Here is a 14,842-nt window from a genome sequence, read left to right on the forward strand (position 1 = left end):
TGCGGGGCTCTAGGGCCCTGGGTGCGTAAACGTGTGCCCTGCGCGGCTTCCCCTGAGGCCCGGGAAGGGCCGGGAACGGAGGCCGAAGCTTGGTGCTCGTGGCGTGGCGACGGGCACGACGCGGTCAGAGCCGGAGTGGGAAGGCCGGTTCGGAGCGGGCAAGCCTGACAGCTGCGAGCTGGCGCCACACCCACAGCCCGCTCAGTCACTTGCGTCTCCCGGGGCCCGCCAGCCCGCGGGCCACGCGCCGCGCCCGCTACGTCCCCGTATCCCTCGGTCCTCGCGCCCCAGGTAAGCTGTCGCACACCTGCGCCCTGCGCCCGGCACCTGCGGCCTGCGCTCGCCAAAGGAGCAAGAGGGAGAAAGGGCCAGGGCCGCAAAGTTTGCCCCTAAGAATGAAGTGGGGAGGCGCTTTCCTCCTAGGGACCAGGAGCGGTCCAGGCCAAGGGCGGGTATCGGGGTAAGGACAGCTCAGGCAGAAGGGTCGCAGGGAGGGTTACCGCACTTTCGGGCCAGGGCGGTGGAGCCGGAGAGTGGCCCTGGAAACTCAGTAGGGTTAACAGCGGCCGGGGCAGGACCACGGGGGTGGGGGGTGGGGTGGCCGCTGGGAAGGGGCAGAGCGAACTCCCCCACTGCTCTGCCTCGCATCTGAGGTGTCAGGACAGCTCCAGCCTGGGGAGGAGCGACCTCCTGTCTCCGTCACTGAACAGTGGACTCAGGAACTGCGTTTTATTTTTTTGAGGGGGGGGCACCTTGGGCAGGAGCCAGTGCCTCGTTGGGAGACTGCTCTCTAGTTGACTGCTAGACTACTCTCTAGCCGCCTGCTAGCTCAGCTCCCTGTGGTGGAGGTCTAGCCCTCTGACCCTGCAGACACCCCTTGGGTATTCTCTCTCCCCTCAGCTCCTTTTCTCTCCATTCTCTGCCCTCTGCTCTGCCTGTGGGTTTCTGTCTTCACCCCCCACCCCACAACCCCACTGGGTTCCCGTGTTCTTCCTCTCTTAATCTCGGTCTCTACTTCATTTGAGTTACCAGTCGCCCTCCCTCCCTCTTTGCCCGCACGGAGCACCTCCTCGCCCTCCCCTCTCCCAAGTAGTATTAAGTGTCCTTAATGGACACGTTAATTAAACTGTAATTAATCATACTGTCCAGCCCAAGTTTGAACAATTACCCTAATCAAACAGAAGTTAATAATGGCAGGGATGGCCTGGGGCGCGGCGGCCGCCCGGGCAGGGGGCGCAGCGGCCACTGCGGTTACCGACTTTGGCAGCGGCAGCGAGCTGAGCGCGTCCTTGGAACCCCGGCAGCACAATAAATCTTCCGCGGCCAGCAGCGCCCGGTCGCCCTCTCCCGCCCCCTCGTTTTCCTTCTCGCTCCAGGTTACAGGCCCTCTCCCCTCCTGCATTCCAGCTCCTCTGGGGTCCGTCTCCCCTTCTTCTCCACTACTTCCCTCTCTTTTCCCTCTTGTCCCATTTGAAAAGGCTTGGGGATGTGAGCGGATCGCCTAGGCCTAGCCCTTCGAAAGAGGGGGGCCAGACCAGGCCCGAGGACTCGTTTTCTTCGCACCACCTTCTCCCCTTGGCTAACGGATCTCTGAAAACTACCCCCAAGTTTGAGGGCTCTGTCTTCTCTGAGGAGTTCTTGCGCTTTCGCCTCCCTTGGTTTTCATCTTTCTCTCTTGGATCTCCCTGCCCTTCTCTCTTTCCTTCCACAGCCTGCTGGGCCCTTTTCTCTCTCTGCCTCTGGCCCCTCAGTCTCTTCCAGGCTCAGCCTCTGTCCCTCTCCAACTCTGCCGTCCTCTCTCCCCTCTTCCCACTGAGAAAAACAGGAACCTATTTTCCCTCCCAGCCTGAAAGCCGCCCCCAGACTCCACCTGCTCATCCCCCCCTCCCTCGGTTGGCCCCCTCCACCCCATAATTACAGTCCCGTTCGGTAATTATTTTTAGCCTCCTAATGATTTTTTAAAAGGCATCTCAAAATCCGGTGTGGTGGTTGACAACGATCGCGGAGCCAGGACGCCCCCGGGGTGGTGGGGGGTGGGAGTGGAAAGAGGATGGGCGGAGTCCCTCTGCGCCGGACCTGACTGTCCTGCCTCTATTGTACTCTAGGGTGTTCCCAGCAGCCTATCCGCGGGGCCCCAGGGACTTCTCGGACAAAAGTTCCCTTTCCAGGTTACTGCACTAGGGGCGCGCAGGGGCGCCTTTGCGTCTCCGTTCAGCACCAAGTTGCGGACAGCTCCCTGCGCCCGCCGTCGGCTTTGCACACCCACCCAACTCTCGGACCCAGGTCAGAGCTGGAGAAGGATTGAAGGCGCGTGGAGAGAAGCTCCGGAGGCGCCGGCGCTCGCTGGAGGGGTAGTGGTCTCCGGGGAGCCGGCCTTGGGGTGCTCTGGACCAGTGTCCAGTCGGTTAATATCAGCACAAACCTCATTTTACAGTTTGCAGAGCCGGTTCTCACAATGACCCTGACAATAAGTAGGTGTCATTTATTCCCATTGTACAGGCAGGAAACTGAGGGCCAGCCATGGAAGCCAACTCAGGTTCCTTGGCTAATAAAGGACGCAGGCTGATCTCCCAGGCCTGAAATACCTTGCCCGGCACGCGGCGGTGCCGGGAGGGCCTCAGTTAGTGAAGGGAGGGAGGAAGAGGAGGAGCTTTTATCCCCACCCCCACAGCACTCGGGCGGGGCGGAGCAAACAGGCCTCGCCAGGTCTCTGGCTCGGGGTCAGGCAGCCAGTGTGGGCAGCGCTGGGTCTGGAACTCAGGCTCTGAATGGCAGGGCGGGACCCCTCTTCCTCAGAGGGGCTCCGGGCCCTGCCGCCCTGTCCAGAGCCTGGGGAGCTTGCGCAAGTCTGTGTCCTTGGCCTTCCGCACCCCCATTAGCCCGGGTTCTCTCTTTTATCCATTACCAATGGCACTAGGGTCGGAGGGCAGCACCCCGGGCCACGTTCTCCCCACCACCCGGCGGGGACCGCGCTGACTCCGCGTCCCGGCGTCGCGTCCACGCTGCCCGGTGTCCCCGCCGATTTAGGCTCTGGCTTGGGCTGGGGCCGGGCGGCCGCGCCTCCTCCGCAAGCACATATCTTTTACCAGTTGAATTAACGGCAGTTTTCGTCAGTTAATTAGGTTTAATTTACATAATTAGTACAGTATAAAGAGGATTGGGGATAATCATGGGGTACGTAGCGCTTACTGTGTAAACACGTATTCTGAATTAAAAATCAGATGTAATTAAGGCGCGAAGGCCCTGTTTAGGCAGGGTTTTAATTGTAATGAATTTCTAATTAACACTCAATGATTGCCAAATGCAAAGGGCTGTAAAATTTTCTTGTAGTTTTGCTAATTTATTGTTTACTTAATATCTGGATATTAATCCGACGGCCAGATAGACCCAAGGCCGGCGCAACGGTGGCCCAGGCAAGCGAAAGCGGTGGCGCGAGGCCTGCGGGCCCTGGAGCAGAGAGGTGCTCGCAGCTCCCCGCTGTCGCGCTCCGGTTGCCAAGGGGAAGTCTGAAGCCCAGAGAGCACCGGGACTGGTGGAAGCTGCACTCCAGGTTCTCACTGCCCAGACTGGCTCTGGGATCAGAGGCCAGGCCAGCTCTTCTCCCAGCGGAAGGTTCCGTTCCTAAGACATCAAAAGGGGCGAGAAAAGCCTCCATCCAGATCCACTTCTCCTACTGACCACTGAGTGACGTGGACCTTGACTTGGCCTCAATACTTGCATCTGTAGGATGGACACAGTGATTGGCACTTTGGGGGAGTGAAGGATTGACCAACCCGGAGGCCCAAGAGCACTGCCGATGAACATCTTTCTTCTGGAGCCCAGGAGGGGAGGCCTGGTGGTGGAGGCCTCTTAGGCGTCGGGGAGAGCCAGGAGGCCTTGGGAGGCTGAAAGGTCACAGGAATGGCTCTGCCTATCCTGGGGTCTCTCTGCATGTGGGGATGCAAGTTAGGCTGGGAGAGACGGAGAAGGGAGCCCAGGACCAGACTCTGTTGCCCTAACCTGACATAGAAGCCCCAGGACCTACACAGAGGGATTTGGGGGGAGGGTGGGTGAGTAGCTCTGCTGGCCCTGGGACTCCTCCTGCCCCCAAGTCCCTAGTTTGGGTGCCTGCCCCTACCCTAGCTCACCCACCCACCCAAGGGCTCCCTTCCTGACACCCCCACTTAGCCACTGTCTCTTTCCAAGGTCCTCAGCACAGAGGAGACTCTGTGAGCACCTTGAAATTCCCATCCAACGCAAGGGAACCCATCAATGGCACCTAGAAGCTTCTGCCCCACACAGCAGACCACCTTGACTTCTCGCTTCAGTGCCTGCCTCCCTGAGGCTGCAGAGGCCGCTCCTGGACACCACAAAGGGCCTCCTCCGAGCCTGTCTGTTGGCCTGGACCCTCATCCTCTCTGTCTCATGCTGTTTATTTTCATTTCTGGATTGTTCACTGGTTAATATTTCCTGATTAGTTATTTGTTTAAGAATATCTTCTGTCTCTTCCACTGGGATGTTTTGTTTGCTGTTATATTCCTATGGCCCAGAACACAGCCTACCACACAGTAGGTGCTCATCATGGTTGTTGAATGAATGAGTGAACAGCATTTGAGTGCAAGGGCTGTGAGCCCAGCCCAGGTCCCCGCTGACTTGTTGGCCATAGTGACTGAATGGTGTGCTTGGTGTCTAGTGGCCATTCTGGTCCTTCCAGAGCAGAAGGTTCTGTGTTCCCCAGTGATGTCTAGGATGTCTTGGGGTTCCTACCTTCCACACAGATTCAGGCAAGGCTACTCAGACAGAGCCCTGAAGGCTTGTTCTCTTAGGAGGTGGGGATGGGTCCTGGCAGGTAGGTGGGGTGGTGGGGGAGCAGCTGGAAGGGGCTTCCTTCCCAGGGCCTCCTCCTCCACTCAGCAATGTAGGGGGAGGCTGGGAAGAGAATAGACTCTGCAGCCAGGAAGACCTGGGTTCACTCAAATCCTAGTTTTGCTTTGTTGGAGCCTCCAAACCTGCATCTGTAAAGTAGTCAAATGGGTCTTATTAGGGATGTCACAGTGATTAAATAAGGCGCTAAGTGTACAGCACATACTAGTAGCCAGACTAGAGTGAGGTGCCTAGGGTGCAAAACTTAAGGAGGCGTTCACTGTCAGGGTCCTGAAATCCTCCCCCCGGGTCACAGCCCTGCACAAAGTAGACAATACAGAGCAGGTGCTCAGCATGTGTGAGGTCCCTCTTCCCTGCCAGTCAGATCACTTCCGTACAGCTATCTGAATATTGTTGGCGGCCAGTCTGCTTGCTGGGACAGGTTGTGCTTTATCGGGATATAATTCACACACCACATAATTAATTCACCTTTTTAAAGTGTGCAAGTCAATGGTTTTTCATTTATTCAAATAAATGTGCAACCATCACATCCCTTTTAGAACACTTTCCTCACCACAAAGAGAAATCCCACACTCATTAGCTAGAATCCCATCTCCCCACTGTCCCCAGGCCTAAGTAACAACTACTTTCTGCCTCTATAGATTTGCCTATTTTGGACATTTCATATAAATAGATATAAATACAATCTGTGGTCTTTTGTGACTGGTTTCTTTCACTTAGCATAATGTTTTTAAGGTTCGTCCATTGTAGCATGCATCAGTATTTCATTCCTTTTTATTGTCAAATAATATCCCATTCTATGGATATTTCATATTTGGTTTATCTATTAGCCATTGATGAGTATTGGGTTGTTTCCACATTTTGGCTAGTATGAATGATGGTGCTGTGAACATTCATGTGCATGTTTTTGTGTAGTTGCGTGTTATAATTTCTCTAGGGTATACATCTTGTTGTAGCATTACTGGGTCATATGGTAACTCTGTTTATCCTTTTAAAAAATATTTTTATTGATATCAGAGAGGAAAGGAGAGAGAGAGAGAAATAGAAATATCAATGATGAGAGAGAAGCGTTGATCAGCTGCCTCCTGCACTCCCCCCACCAGGGATTAAGCCCACAACCCGGGCATTTGCCCTGACCCTGACTCTGAGCCTGCAACCCGGGCATGTGCCCTGACCTGGAATCGAACCATGACTCCTGGTTCATAGGTTGATGCTCAACTACCAAGCCACACTGGCTGGGCTGTTTATCCCTTTAAGGAACTGCCAGACTGTTTTCTAAAGCATGTCCCCATTTTACATTTCTACCAGTAGTGTATGAGGGTTCCAATTTCTCCACATTCTCAACACTTATTACCTGTCTATTTTATTATAGCCATCCTAGTGGGTGTGAAATAGTATCTCATTGCGGTTTTGACTTACATTCTGTAATGACTAATGATTTTGATCTTTTCATGTGCTTATTTTCTATTTGTACATCTTCTTTGGAGAAATGTTTATTCAAAGACTTCGCCTACTTTTTCACTTGGGCTATTTGTAGTGTTATCATTGAGTTGAAATAATTCCTTATATATTTTAGATACAAGTTCCTTATCAGATATAGGCTTTACAAATATCTTCAGTGAGTTGTCTTTTCACTTTTTTTAAACTTTATTTTTGATGTTCCCCTTTGCCCCCACCCCAACTTTGCCTACCTCCACCCAGCCCTCACTCCCTCCTCCCTCTGGCCATCACCACACAGTTGTTTGTGTCTAGGGGTTATGCATCATACTTTGGGTAGTCCCTTTACCTTCTTTCATCCAGTCCCCCTCCCCCACCCCCGACAGCTATGAGTTGTCTTTTCACTTAAAAAAATAAAAAAATATATAAATATATATTTAAACATACCTTCATTGATTTCAGAGAGGAAGGGAGAGGGAGAGAGAGTGATAGAAACATCAATGATGAGAGAGAATCATTGATCAGCTGCCTCCTGCATGCCCCCCACTGGAGATGGAGCCCGCAACCCAGGAATGTGCCCTTGGCCAGAATCAAACCTGGGACCCTTCAGTCTGCAGGCCGACGCTCTACCCACTAAGCCAAACCAGTCAGGGCTACAATATATTTTTTATTGATTCCAGAGAGGGAGAGAGAGATAGAAACATCAATGATGAGAGAGAACCATTGATTGGCTGCTTCCTGCATGCTCCTTACTGGGGATCAAGCCTGCAACCCGGGTATGTGTTCTTGACTGGAATTGAACCAGGGACCCTTCAGTTGCAGGCTGAGGCATGTTCTCTTAGGACTCGAGAGACAGTTGTTGCTGAGGGAATAGCCTTCACTTCCAACAGGTCTGGGTTTGAATCTTAGGGTTACTACTTACTAGCTGTGTAGCTTTGGGTGAATCACATCACCTCTCTGATCCTCAGCTTCCTTAACTGTAAAATGGGCGTGCTGGCATCATAGGACTGTTGGAAGAACTAACCAAAATGAAACATGCCAGGGCCCAGCACAGTGCGGGCTCAAGCTCCCTTCACTGGTATCAATGGAAACAGGAAAGTGACCCTCCTCCCAACACCACTGCTGCCACCCCAGCCCTAATCCTGTCCCTCTCTATCCCTTCACCCTGCTTTATTCATTCTTCACAGCAATGTCCCCCCCGCCCCTTCCTGAAATGACGGTAATTCTTTCTGGTCTGTGTCCCCTGCTGGAATGTCAGCTCCAGAGCACAGGGACCAGCATGCTGTGCCCCCAGTTCCTGGTCCACAGGAGGGGCCGAGGAAATATTTGACGAATAAACAGTGTCCCTGGTGCCTGTGATTGGCACTCAGGGAATTCAGAGAGGCCCTGGGCCGTCCCCACCCCAGCTGGGACCGGGTGAAGCCCTGTAAGGGCCCAGCCTCTAGGGCTCTGGTGAGGGGATGGGGAGGGGAGTGGAGCTGGAGGCCAGCGGGAGCCTGCCTCTTGAAGAATGGGAATCACGGTGCTGGGTGCGTGGTGTCGGGAGAGAGTGTGTGTGGGGTGTGCAGGCTGGTCAGTGGGAAGGCAGCTGAGGGTGGGGGCCTGGAGCCTGGGCTGTGTAAACTGGAAAGGAATGGACACAGGAGCGTTTGTTCCAAAGGCACCTGGGACAGCCTGGGCTGGGAAGGAAGAGGAAACATTGTTTGCTATTGCAGCTATAACAAATTACTACGGTATTTTAAACAGCACCGGTTTGTGTTTGTACCATTCTGGAGGCCAAAAGTTGGAAATGGTGTCGCTGGGCTAAAATCTAGGCATTAGCAGGGCTGCATTCCTTCTAGGGCAGTGGTTCTCAACCTTCCTAATGCCTCGACCCTTTAATACAGTTCCTCATGCTGTGGTGACCCCCAACCATAAAATTATTTTCGTTGCTACTTCATAACTGTAATTTTGCTACTGTTAATGAATCATAATGTAAATATCTGTGTTTTCCAATGGTCTTAGGTGACCCTGCTAGCGGTTCTCAACCTGTGGGTCTAGAGCAGGGGTGGGCAAACTTTTTGACTCGAGGGCCACAACGGGTTCTTAAACTGGACCGGAGGGCCGGAACAAAAGCATGGATGGAGTGTTTGTGTGAACGAATATAAATTCAAAGTAAAGGAGCGGAGGGGAGAGCAAGAGAACCGGATAGAACAGCCGGATCCGGCCCGCGGGCCGTAGTTTGCCCAAGGCTGGTCTAGAGGCTCAGGGAGGATCCGTTTCCTTGCCTTTTCCAGCTCTGGGCGCAGCCTGCATTCCTTGGCTCTTGGCTCCTTCCTCCATCTTCAAAGGCAGTGGTGTAGGGTCTGCAAATCTCTTGACTCTGTCTTCCCTCTTCCACTTCCAAGGACCCTTGTGGTTACTGGGCCCAGGTGGATAACTCAGGAGACTCTTATTTTAAGGTCAGCTGATTAGCAACCTCAATTCCCCTTTGGCATGTAATATATTCTTCGTTTCCAGGTATTAGGATGTGGACATGTGTGGTGGGGGGGGGGGCAGCCACATTTTACCTGTTTCTAACAAAAAAGGCCCTCAGAACCGGAGTGTGTATGGGAACTTGACTAACAGTTGATAGTGAGAGTGTCTGTGGACTGGGATTGGAGGGAGGCACTTCTGTCCCCTTCCTCGGCCCCCTGAGTCCACTGCCTGGAACCCAGAGCTTTGCCCCCATTGGATGTGGCCAAGGCTGAGCCTGGAACTATTGCTCTGAGTTGCACAGACCCCGTGGGGAAGCTGAGGCAGGCCTGGGTGTGGCCTGGGGATCGCACTGGGGGTAGTGGGGGGGGGGGCGTGTGGCCACCCATAGGCACTGCCATTAGAGCCCAGAACACACATGCCGGCCCTCACTGGAGTTGACACACCTTATATCCTCATCTTTTGTCTTTCTCCAAACCTGTAGGGTGGGAGGCAGATGGCAAAGAGGGGAGTCACATGGACTGCGGAGTGGCTGTGTGTGGGTCCGTGTGTAAGTGGGGCAGGGGTGGAGAGGACAGCCTTTGGAGGTGTTTGTGCAGGTCATGGTCAGCAGCAAGGATGATCTAATAATGACACCAACGACCCATGCGGTGGGCCCTGTCATGACCCCATTTTACCAATGAGGAAACTGCGGCCCAGAGAGGTTAGGCATTCTGCCCAAGGCCACACAGCGCGTCCGTGGAGGAGCCAGGACTCAGGCCCAGGGCTGTGTGAGTCCAAGCGCCTTCGGTGTATATTTCACCGCCTTCCCCACAGGATTGCCAACACAGGGACCGGGGACGCTGTGGGGTGGAGGAGAGGGGCTCCATTTGGATGTCAGAAGACCCACTGCCTTGCTGACTAAGAGCTTTAAAATCTTTTAAAAACAAATTATTTTTATTATGAAAAATTAATACATGTTCATTGTGTTACATTAGAAAAATGCAAAACAGAAGAGAGGAATGGTGGAGGCCAGGTCACTGCATTCTCTGAAGCCCCGCCCTCTCCCCTCCATTTACTTAACTGCTGTTTCTCAGGAGCATCTCCCAATGCCAGGTCCTGCCTTCCGGGCTCTCACTGACAGACAGGCAGACAGCTGGTGTAAGAAAACTGAACCGGACAATACAGTGAGGGGAGGCAGTGATGGGGAGCCCTGGGGCCCACAGGTGGGCCAGGTGGGGTGTTGGGAAGACCTCCTGGAGGAACTGCATTTCAACTTAGCCTTAGAGTTCAGCTGAGGCAGAAGACAAAGGGGGGCAGGGAAACGTGTCCGGGGCTGAGGGAATAGCTCGTGCAATGGCTCAGAGGCAGAGAGAGCTCAGCTCTTGCAGGGAGCAGAGCATCGCCCTCGGGATGGGAACATGGGTTTGGGGACAGGGGTGGGGTAACCATGCACCCACCTTGCATGGGGCTGGGAGGACCGAATGAGGCAGGTGTGAAGACAGCCTGCCCTGCCCAGGTGTATATGGCAATAGAGTAGTACTTCTTTTCTTTCTCAGAACTAAGGTGATCTGGACACGGGAACTCTGCACCCCTATATTCCTTTCCCATCCTGCTGCCCCCATTGCTCTATTACCCAAGACCCTCTCAAAAGGGAGGGTATAAAACCAAATTCTTAGGAAGGACCAGCAGCAACAGCCTGACTCCCCTCAACTGGATGCTTTTAACTAAGTCTGCGGGCGGGAGAGACTTTTTATCCCTTGCAAGTTAATGCAAACTGTTAGGGAGATAAATAAATGACAGAGCTGCCGATGGACTGTTGGGCTCAAAGGAGGGAGATTTGTCTCACTTTAGAAGAAGGACCTGGAGGGCTCAGCCCCATCGACTCGTTCACTGCGCTGTTATCTGCCAGAGAGGTGGTGACACCACAGCAATTAAGACAAACTTTAGTCTATAAGTTCGTGCCTGCAATCTCCCGGCCTCAAAACAAGACAAATGATACCGCCAAGGGAGGAAGGGAAGTCTTTTTCAGACTCTGTCCAAAGTCACAGTGAATATTTGTAGTTGTTCAGCAGAAAATTTGTCATTAAGAGGCCTGGCTCTGCTGCTCTCCCTCAACCCCCAACCCGGAACCACATAATGCATCTCCGTGGCCTGCGCCAGGCCACCTGCAGCTGCCTGCACTCGCCCTGGCCTGGTTAGAGCGCTCAGCTCACCTTTCAGGCCTGACCACCCAACTAGGCTGGGCCCAGGTTGGGGCTCTGGGCCACAAGGGCTGTAACCATACCTGCCCTCTCTCTGCTCCCATTGCCTTTTTAGAGGATCTCCCAAACCCTGGGATTCGGAACCGGTATTTACCAGATGGGAAAACCAAGGGACAGAACCAGGAAGGGACAGTGGGCTGAGTGCTGAGGGCCTCTATGCCTCCAAATCGGGGTGGCAACTGCTTCCCAATGTGACCTGGGGGCCTGTAAGGACCCTCCTGTCCCTGAAACGCTCCCCTCCAGGCTCCCCTGTGGGCCTGAGACTGCATCCCATGGGGGTCCGGCCTCCAGGAGGCACATGGGGTCACTGAGGGCTGGAGCGAGAAAGAACAGGATCGTGACAAGCCCTGGGACTGGGAGCTGCTCCCGAGTGCCTCTCCTTCCATCCTGCCAGCCTTGCCACACCTTGGCGTACCATCCACGTGCCCGCCCTGGCCAGGCCCTGGGGAGAGATGAGCGAGACTCACTCTGTTCTGGAGGGGCTCAGTCTGTACCCAGAGGAGGGAGTAAGGAGCTTCCAAGAGGAGGTGCTGTTGGAGGGGGGCCTGAAGGGAGAAGGGAGTTGAGTACATGGAGAGAGGACGGGTGGGTGCCTGTGGGCAGAGGGAAGAATTCACTCCTGTCTCTCTGTGTGCCAGCTGTCAACCCACCTTCGATCCCTGAAGGCAAGGCCAGCGTGGCCTCAGGGCTGCCAGGGAGACTGGAGGGATCACTGAGCCTACACCGGCCAGTGGACCCTGCCTTCCAGCCAGAGGGATCTTTGCAGAACTGCTCAGGGGTCACGCAGTTCCATATCTTCCAGAGACTGCAAACAAGGAAATGTAGACTTTGGGGGGCTGCCCCAAAGCAGGGGCTCTCGACTTGGGCTCCAGGGACCCTAGCTGTGAACAAAACCGTGTGTGCGTGTTGGGTGCATGTCCTTCTGGGGCAAGGCTCTGTCACTTTTGTGGGATGCTCATGGGGCCATGGCCCTGAGGGGCGAGAACTCCTGCTGCAGGACCTCAGGGCTGGGAGGAGCTCACACTCAGGGAGCGACACCCTGCACTTACTGATGAGGAAGCGAGGCTCAGGTGGAGACACGCTCTGTCTGCGGTCAGCCTGGAAGCTGGTCTCTGTCCAGGGCTTCGAGGTGCCCTCCAGAGAGTGCTTCACATTTGAGGGTGCTGTCTGGGTGTCCAGAGGAAGCAGCTCCCTGGGCCCCATTCCCAAAGGTATGTCTTTGTGCAGCAGAGTCTGTGTGCACATTATGCTAGAGGATGGGCTCGGGTGTGCGCTCATACACACATAGATAGTGCTTGGGGAGCTGTCTTGTGGGGCTGTGGTTAAGGGTGGGGTTCTGAGTTCCAAACGGTGCTTTGCTACTTGCTGAGTGACCTTGGGCAAGTCTTTAGGCCTCTCTGTGCTTCAGTTTCCACATCTGTAAAATGGGCAGAGTAACACCACCTACCTCATAGGATGGCTGTGAAGATTAAACAGCACAGTGCTGGCATGGATCTGCTCATTTTCCCCACCTCCTTGGCTTGGGATTTGGGGATGACAGGCTTGCTGGGTTCATCTTCTCAAAGCAAGGACAAGAGTGAAGTCTGGGTGGTGGCTGGTTCATATTCTGGGGCGGTCAGGCCCCTCTGGGGAGCCCCTGAAGGTTCCCACTCACTGAGCACATCTTCTTTGGAAAGCTCTTCCTGTCCTGGGCACTGACCCAGGGCCTCACCCAATTCTGTGACTTCCCAGCCTCCCCCACCCACACACACACACAGCAGGTGCTCAGTAAGGAGATGAATGCGGAGTCCAGGCCCAGGGGCAGCTGGAGGCCTGTGCCACCCTGAAAAGCATTACTGAAATGACAAGTCCACCCCTACCTGAGAAAACAGCAATGCCTCATGTAGGGTGGCCCCTTCAAGGGCACGGACTGAGCCTAGCTGGCAACCAGAGCCTGCCACTTTGGCCACTCAGCCAACAAATGTTCATCGGGCACCTGCTTGGCCAGGCTCTCTGTCCTTGGCACTGGGGATACCATGTGAAGAGAACACCCGGATCTCTGCCCTTGTGGAGTGCTCATGGTGGGTGGGGAAGAGAGGAAACAGAACATTGTGAAGTCAGTGGTTTGTCACGTGGTAACAAGTGCAATGGAGGACATGGTGCCAGCAAGGGAGGCACAAGTCCCAGGGAATAGGTTGCTATTTTAAATAGAGTGGCAGGTCAGGACTCACTGAGGAGCCCTTGGGACAGCGATCTGAAGGGTGCAGCGAGCAGGTGGACACATGGGGAAGAGAGTTCCCACTCCAAGTACAAGGGCCTATAGTAGTTGGCATAATCCAGCTGCCAGTAACATACCAACACAATGGTTCAGGCCTCGCTCACTGACAGCCCAATGCAGGAGTTCCTTGGGTGGCCCTTCTTCCATGTGGTGGTTCAAGGATTCAGGCTCTTCCATTTGTGGCTCAGCCTTCCCCACATCCTGTGGCAGGCATTCTTCCAGCAGGAGGATGGAGAAAGGGTGGTGAGAAGGCACATCTGCAGAAAGCTTCTTGACCAGGAAGCAACATGCATCTGCTCATTCCACTGACAAGCCCTAGTCACATGGCTCCTGCTCAGTGCATGGGGACTGGGCGATGCTGTCCTGGCCGGGTCGTCCAGGGTCAGGCAGTGGCTTCCCAGTAACAACCTACACTGTGGAGGGAGCATGCACCTTCATGCTGGCTAGCACTCTTCTGGGGCCTGATGGCGTGTCTGGATGCTCAAGGATCCAGAGGCGGCCAGGTGGCTGCAGGAGGGAACAGGTGTGGGAGGGTTGGAGGGTGATAGGAGTTGAGGTCAGAGATAATGGGGCAGACTGTGTAGGGTCACACAGGCCACTCTTGGGCCTTTGGCTTGTCCTCTCTGTGAACTAGGAGCCCATGGAGGTCTGGAGACTGGGAGGGACATGATCTGCCTCGGTTTAACTGGCTCCCTCCAGCAGCATGTGGAGCACAGGCCGCAGGGGCAGGTGGGAGCAGGGCCTGGGGGAGGCTGTTGCTCTGTGGTCCAGGCATGGGACCTTGGATGAGGACAGGAAGTGGTGAATCAATACATTTTGAAGATGAAGACAACAGGACTCCCAGGTGGGCTAGATGTGGGTGTGAAGGAGAAAGGAGCCATGGCCGAGTCCCAGGAAGCAGCTCGGGCCCTGGGAGGACGATGAGAAATGGAGGTGCTGGATGTGTGTGGCGTCAGTAGTTTCTCAGTGGGTTGGGATGCCACTCAGACCTCCAAGCCTCTCTGAGCCTCAGTTCCTCGCCTGTAAAATGGGGGTAAGCACACTTACCTGGCAGGTGGTTGAGAAGATTACCTGAGAGGATAGCTGTGAGTGGCCCAAGGTGAATGAAGTTCACAGGGTGTGGCGAGGGGGGCAGCTTGCTGAAGAGAGGAGCCAGTGGTGGGGAATGGGGTGGAAGGTGGAAGGGCCTTTTCCAACTTTTGAGCTCCTGTCCTCTCCCCACACCCCCCCACCGCCCCCTGCCAACCATGGTTAAGTCACTGTGTTGGTGCTGTTGGGACAGCCCAGCCTCCGCATGTGGGACAAACCCCAGTCCGCAAGAGCTCAGGGTCTAGGATCCGTTTTCACTGCTGGCTCAGCTGCTCCTTGCCAAGGGACTTGGTCCCAGGACCTCCATGTCTCGGTTTTAGGTCAGTGGGCTGGGCTGTGGGCCTCTTTCCAGAATGTCGGGAAGCATGGGGCATGTGCAGGTGCCTGGACCAGGGCAGCTCCAGGCCCAGGGGACTGGTGGGGCCACATGCCCTGCTGAAGTGGGAGCCCCCGCCCCCCAACTTGGATGGGTAACAGACAACCTAGTAACATCCCTCAG

The sequence above is a fragment of the Plecotus auritus genome (genome assembly GCF_963455305.1).
Source record: "Plecotus auritus genome assembly, chromosome: 1".
Taxonomy (NCBI): Eukaryota; Metazoa; Chordata; class Mammalia; order Chiroptera; family Vespertilionidae; genus Plecotus; species Plecotus auritus.